General features: G+C 37.2%; 1 pseudogene; it reads right to left on the bottom strand.

Moving 5' to 3' along the window:
- LOC104592582 (shikimate O-hydroxycinnamoyltransferase-like) lies at positions 1 to 7321 on the bottom strand (annotated as a pseudogene).
- Positions 7322 to 7570: the final 249 nt, after the last annotated feature.

The following is a 7570-nucleotide window of genomic DNA, read 5'->3' as shown; positions in this document are numbered from 1 at the left end:
CTAGTACATATTATTTAGAAGGAAACAAGCAAACCCAACATAACAACAACAATAAAAAAGCCAAATATCCGAAATATCGGCCCCCTTAATAGTTTTATGGACCGATTTATCGCTTTTTTCGGTTCCTACAAAATCGTATAAAATCTTTTGGAAGACCTTCTTGTGATCCGACTGCAGCGAGATGGCCAACGACAATCTACCGTCATTGACCGGGCCCGGTAGAATAAAAAGCCAGACCCCTCGTAAGCGATCCCACCGGGCCCCATAAATATCGGGCGGCCCCACCCAAAATCCGCATCGTGTATCGGCAGGCGGCAGCCGAACCCAGCTCGTGATCACAATATTGGAACACCGGAATGTGTGAACCCCATGTACGAGAACCGTCAGATCAGGCTGCAACTCAAGATAATCAAGGGCTGATCTCAGGTACTCATTGTCCATCCTCACCAGCGCATCATAAATCCTCCCAACAGCGAATGTCAACGGTTTGGATAGGAGATCGCCGGAGACAGCGATTGGTGTGGCGGTGAAGATGCCGTTTCCGAAGTAACCCGGTGGAAGCGGGGGGCGCAATCTGGATCGTCCATCGGTGGCAATGTACAACTTGGTTTCTTGATCATCGGGGAGGCCACGTGCCTTACAGACGCAGCGCCACACGTGTCCAGCAAGCATCTCGAAGGAGCTGTAGTTGATTGAGTTGGCTCTATCCTTGGACTTTGACTTGAGGATGTTGAGTTGATCCAGGGTGATCTTGAACATGGCGACTGTGGTGCTCTCGGGACCTGATTGGGAATTTAGGGTTTGCGGAGGGTGTTTCATGGGCGGAGGTGGCTGGTACTCGATGTGGTAGAAAGAGGGAGTAGGTGGGTCCCGTGCGCGTAGGAGGGTTCGGTCGATGAAGGGCGGGAAGGTTAGATCGAGGCCACGTGCCATGTCCGACCATGTGTTGATGAAGTGGAGACCAGATACTCCGTCTGCCACGTGGTGTACCACCCCTAGTCCAAGAGATATTCCTCCGCATTTGAAACGTGTAATCTGATTAAGAAAAAAGCATCATATAGTTAAACATGGCAAGTATCTCATGCACGTGCTAACTCTATCCTTCCGGGTTGAAATTCTGCGCGCATGGTACCGTGGACTGATAAATCCTCGGCGCCTAAGAGCAAGAAATTGAACCACTAGTTTCATGAATTTGGCCAAATCTATTTGTGTTTTACTAAATACATCCCATAGCGTACATTAGGCGTGCCAACCATGGTCTGGCACGACGGCACGTGGGTCGTGCCGGGCTTGGGTTTTGAGCGAGACCATCAATTTTTATATATATATACTAGTAATTAAGTACAAGTTTTATACGTGAAAATTTTTTCTTTTATATTAATTATTTGAATTTTAGATATATCATAGTTAAGATGGAAATTAAAAATTAATAACAATATGATTAAAGATAAACTTAAATATCTATTATTCAATTATGACATTATGGGTTTTTTTTTTTTGAAAGGTTAGATCACTGATCCATCATCTAGATAAGAAAATAGCTTTACTTTTGTAGTAGTTTTAAGTTAGGGAAATTATAGTTGGGACTAGTTGAACATTTAAAATTCGGCTACAAGTTTGTCCATAAACCAACAGAATTCTAACAACCGGCTCTACATTTCAAATTATAAAAACCCTCGCCATGTCATTGGAGGCTTATGTTGCTATTGCCAACATGGGACTCTTAATCCATGTTGGACACAACAAAAGCTTATAATGAAATTGCCCTTTAGTGTTGGGTGATTGAAAAAAAAATGGTTTTTATTTTCTTTCTCTCACTCACTCTCTCTCTCTCTCTTGGTCTTCTTTATATTCTCAATGACTATGTGATTTGAAAATAAACAAAAATGATTTTTGGTTCCTATATTTACATTCTCATTTTCAATTTCTCTCATTCTCTCTCTCTTTCTATCTAGCATTCTCCCTCAATCTCTCTCGTTATCTTTCTTGGTCGATTTCTCATTCTCCCTTAATTTATATCGTTCTCCCTTAGTTTCTCTCCAATTCCCTCTCTCATTTTTTTTTTATTTTCTTACACACTTATATGATATTAATCAAATCGTATAAAAGAATATGAGACCAACTTGGTATGGTTCAATAATTATTACACCAATTTAATAAAAAAAATCGCAATAAGCTATTGGCTATGAAATGTACACTAAATGGAGAATGATAGAGACTGAGGGATAAGAAGATATTGACCGAGAGGGAGAGTGATGAAGAAGAATGAGAAAGATTGAGGGAGAACAAGAGAGAGAGAGAGAGAGAGAGAGAGAGGTTTTGATTTAGCTATAGATTGAAGCTGAGAGAGTGGGAGAAACGGAGGGAGCGGGAGATCGAGAGATGATTGTGAGAGTGAGAGAGAAGGGAGGGAGATCGAGAGATATAGGGAGTGGGAGAGAAACTTAAAACCTATTTTCAGTATAGGTTTTTTGCTGTATCCAACATGGACTAAGAGTCCTATGTTAACAACAACCACATAAGCCTCCGATGACATGGCAGGGGTTTTTATAATTTGAAATGTAGAGATGGTTGTGAGAATTTTGTTGGTTTATGTACCAACTTGCAACCTAATTTTAAATTTACAACAAACTTTGACTATAATTTTCCCTTTAAATTATACATTTCATTTACGATATATAAAATATTTTTTACTTATCGCACTTAATTTTTGTTTCTCTATGGTATCATTTTACTCAAACCACTAACCCACCATCTAAAAACAAAAATTGTTTGATTTCTAGGTTAACATTAAATTTTGTATTACATTTTCATCATTGATAAAATTATTTCTTATGTATAAAACTTATTTTGTTCAATATAATGAATGCACAATATTAGAGATATACCCAATATTTTATTTTTTATAAATATATAACATTAGATTTGTACCCAAAATTTTCTTAATCTTTTTTTTTATTTTTGTGATTCTTTGTATTTTCTATTATTAAAAATTTTATTATTTGAATATGACATCATTTCATTTCTATGTAGATTTTGAATTTGGCATTCCATTTTCATCATTAATAAAAATAGTTCTTATTATTAATTATGGCATTATTTATTAATCCATTCGACCCCAAATGGTCGAATTGCTTACCCACCACCGAGAAGGAAGAAAATGGTTTTGTTTTTATAAGCTTAAATATTTATTTAATTTTCCAAATATTTAAGCTTAATTATGGCATTTTCTCATCATTTATAAGAAAATGGTTTTGTTTTTATTTAATTTTCCAAATATTTATTTTTATATTACTAAAATTGCTATTGTGGATTTAATTACAAGTATTTAATGATGAGAAAAATATATCTTAAATATAGGATTTAATTAGAGAAAATAGGACATTCTATTTCCATCATTAATAAAAATATTTCTTATTTATCATACTTATTATTATTTAATATGTATGCTAAAAATGTTCTCCAATTTTTTAATTTCTATTTTTTTCATTTTATCTATTTTTAATTTTCTTATTTAATCGTGGCCAACATGGATTAAACCCTTTTAACCCGAAATGATTTAATTTCTTACCACCACCTAGATGAAAACATTATTTTTGCTAGGTATATTTTAAAAGTATAAGCTTTTATGTTATTGGAATTATTAATTTATTAAGTATGGATTTAATTAATAGAACTTAATGATGAGAAGAAACAAAAAATGACTTAAATATATGATTCAATGACCATGAATGCAAGTTAATAACTTAAATGTTGGATTTAATGAGAGAGAATTGAATATCTTTAAATTACCTCTTTTCAACTCATTTAATATCAGAAATGGATTACCCTATTTGCCCTCACTTTTATCAATAAATTTAAATATAGAGGGATAAACTTTGTCATTAGAAAATTCCAAAAATATTCTTGAGGTCACTTGTGCTTTTTAAAGTATAGAGAGAGAGAGAGAGAGAGAGAGAGTCCAGTTTAAGGCAAAGCCCATTCCAATAGCTTTTACAGTCTTAGGCTGGGAATATCTTTGTACTTATGTGATTTATTTCATGGGAGATATTCCCAATGCAAGGTTGCAAGGGGTTGCTCCAACGGTACGAGCACCAACTTGCCTTGACAGTAGTTGAATTCATATATATATAATTTTATTATTATATGTATAAATAATTGTACACATCAAAATTTATATAAAATAAAATTTAAAGATTTTTTCAATTTTTTATCTATTTGTTATTTTATTTTAAAATTTTCATTTTTTTTTTAAATATATCTCTCATGGCTTGGCTCATTCTATGACACAACCCGGCCCAACGCTTAGCTTGTGTCACAACATGACATGGGTGTGCTGAGTTGACCCTTTGAAGTATTCTAGAGGTAGCAAGCATGGCGCAACCTGGCCTGTGGGCTAGTATAGCACGATCTGCCAAAAGCACGGGTCACTTGCAGGCCATGTGGCATGGGCTGATTTACACCTCTTACTATAGTTTACAATCAATTTATTAATTGACCTTCTATTAGATGAATGTGGAAAATGACAATTTTAACCCTAACATTCATTTAAATAAATTTAATCAAAAGAAACTATAAATAAAAATGACATTTTTGTCTATAGTAAAACATCTTATTTTTATCTGACCAATTTTGTTTTCTATACAAAAAGTGTTAAGGGTACTTTTTGAATAAATAACCATGGATCCATACCCTTGAACATTTTCCATTCAATTTAAAGATACTTTTGGAATAAACAATCGTGGGTTCATGCCCTTAAAGATTTACCTCTTAGTTTAGGTTTAGGTGATCTATTACTATTTTGACAAAACAAATCGTTGTTAAAAAAGGTCGATTAAGTAAATAGATTGTGAACTATAATGGTTGTTTTAGTAAAATGCAACTATAGGGTAGGTTGAACGTGAAACTATAAGGGTGTTCTAGTAAATAACCCACTATTTTACTAGTTGCAAACTTTGCGGTTAGGGCTACACAACCATTCAATTAATTGACCCTAATTTACCACATGTAAAAAGATTAAAGTTGATCATGTTCTCCGCTAAATGAATCTTACCATTAATCAATTCCGGATCGCCTGCCCACTAGATGAGTGTCCACGGAAACTCTGCCCACAACACACTATCCTCGTGAATTGGGAACATCTCTCCCCCTACATAATACTATATAGGAGGATGAGATGTTCTCCAGGCGTCACTGCAATATTATGTGGATAGACATAAGCAGAATTTGTATGGATACCACACTCTAACATTAATCATGTTTTATCATTCTTATTAGTTGAGACCGAATCAACCCCCACAATGTCCCACAATACATTCCCCCCATGTATTGATAACATTGAGAGATGTTACCAATACACGACGGGGATGTCCGCTGGGAGGTTGTTAGGGGCAACCTTGTGGGGGCTGATTTGAACTCTTATTAGTTAGATGTCATTGCATCATGTATCATCAGGCCTCCTATGACAAGCCTTATAATAGGCCGTTGGTTAGTATGCCTCCTATGTGGGGCGCGCGTAATAAGGAGCTCATCCGAATTCTCCACATATCTTAGGAAATCACATTATTGGCGCCCGACATCCGAGTTTGTTGGAAACATCACTTAGAGCTCAGTCGCTCAGAAACCGGATTTCCGATTCAGTCGATGCAAAGTCCAAATCTCGCTTGTCCGCTCAGACGTGAAATGACACATCACTGACATGTTTGCTTTTGATTGGCTGCACTTGATAGTGGCAGGTCGAGGGCAGGGTCGGGACAAATTTTGCTTTTGGTTTGTTCTTCTTTATCTCTTGTTAACACCCGTCTAGTATAATCTGACATAGCACATCTCATCATGAGAAAATTTTTGAAGATTTCAATCATATTTCATTTATTTAAGAGATTAATATAAAAAGATGCTAAGCAGGTCAAATAAATAGAAATACATTTTAAAAAATAGAATTTAGAAGAATCAGAATAACTTTTACAATCAAACCATCGAATAAGATGAATTAACTTCACCAATAAAAATAGATAAGAATATCTCCAAACCACTGTAACTGACAATCCACCCTAAACTGACAATCTGCTCGAGATCCGAACTTCCTTCCTCATTATAAGGAATGTCTATGAGTCATGTTCTCTACGGGTTTGACTCCATCCGTATTCCACCCGATCCGGATAAAAAAAAGGAATATAAAACCCGACCACCCCCTCCTTGGCTTGGTCCGCCAAATTCCAATCAAAGCTTAAATTTACAAATACTGAATGCCTGCAATGCCAGTGGGTCGGTTTTAGCGTGGGTTTGCATCGACCCAAAACCCAATTAAGGTTGACCCGAGCTTTCGGTTTAATGTGGGGTCAGTGAGGGTGTACCACTTCACCCGATCCACTGATATCGAAATCTATTCATGTTCAATATTGATCAACCAAACGCGTGCTTTTTGCCTTAACTTCCTAAAAATGGTAAATAGTTAATAAGGGGCTTTTAGATTGCACGAACCTGCCAAAAACCCCTAGTAATAATTTAAAAAAAACACGAACCTGCAACACAAGGAGAGGATACGAAGAGATGTCGCCGGAGTAATCAACTGTCGGAATAAGCTGATTGACCTTCATGGTGGGGGCAAAGTCGCCGAAATCATCGATGACGGAATCAGTTTCTGCTTCGACGAACAACGCCCCTTCAACCTCCCGGTCATGGGATATAACGGCACAAGAGCCTTGCTCAGAGCTTCCTTGAGCACTTTCGGATCGAAGAAATTGGCCGAACCGGTTGGCCGGTAGAAGTAGACGCCAGGAGTGTGCATTCTCGGCATCACCAGGTCCACGTTAGAGTTCCACAGGCTCCGCTGCGGCGTCTCCTGTGCCGGGCGCACCATAGTCGACTCCTTCACGCTGATAATCATCTTCTCCGGCGTCGTCCGTCAGTCACTTGTGCTGCAACCAAATAGACAACCGCGTAAGTACCCAACTACCCATCACCGAGTACAGTATTTCAGCGCCACCCATGTCAGCCGGCTTGCTATTATGCGCTGTATGGGACCTACGGCTGAAAATCTTTTGCATATTCTATTACAGAGATTTCATTTTAAGCCAATTTAGAAGGTTTTTTTTTAATAACGGAAATGAAAGGTGGGTAGAAGGTCCCATCAGCCTTCTTTCATTTTAACCCAACTTCTTTCATTTCCGTTTCTATTACAAAAAGAAGGTCCCATCAGCCTTCTTTCATTTTAACCCAACTTCTTTCATTTCCGTTTCTATTACAAAAAGAAGGTCCCATCAGCCAATTAGAATTTCTGGGAAAGGAGTGATGAAGAAGAACAAAGAAGGAGAAAATAAATCTGTGAGGAAGAAGAAGAAAGGTGGGTAGAATACCTCCGACGAGAGAAGAGAGAATTGCCTGAAGAGTTAATTGAAAGAGACTCAGACCCAGAGAGAGAGAGAGAGAGGAGAGGGAGTCTCTGGTTTGAGGATTGATGAGAGCTTCGTATTTAAAAAGGGGAGTGTTTGTAGTGTAAAACCTCATGTCGATGGAGTTTCATACAGAACGTTTAAAATCTCTTAACCGTTGACTTCGAAAAACGTGATTA

The sequence above is a fragment of the Nelumbo nucifera genome, chromosome 8 (assembly GCF_055504915.1).
Source record: "Nelumbo nucifera cultivar China Antique chromosome 8, China Antique-T2T, whole genome shotgun sequence".
NCBI classification, from domain to species: Eukaryota; Viridiplantae; Streptophyta; class Magnoliopsida; order Proteales; family Nelumbonaceae; genus Nelumbo; species Nelumbo nucifera.
This window is presented reverse-complemented; position numbering and strand designations above follow the sequence as displayed.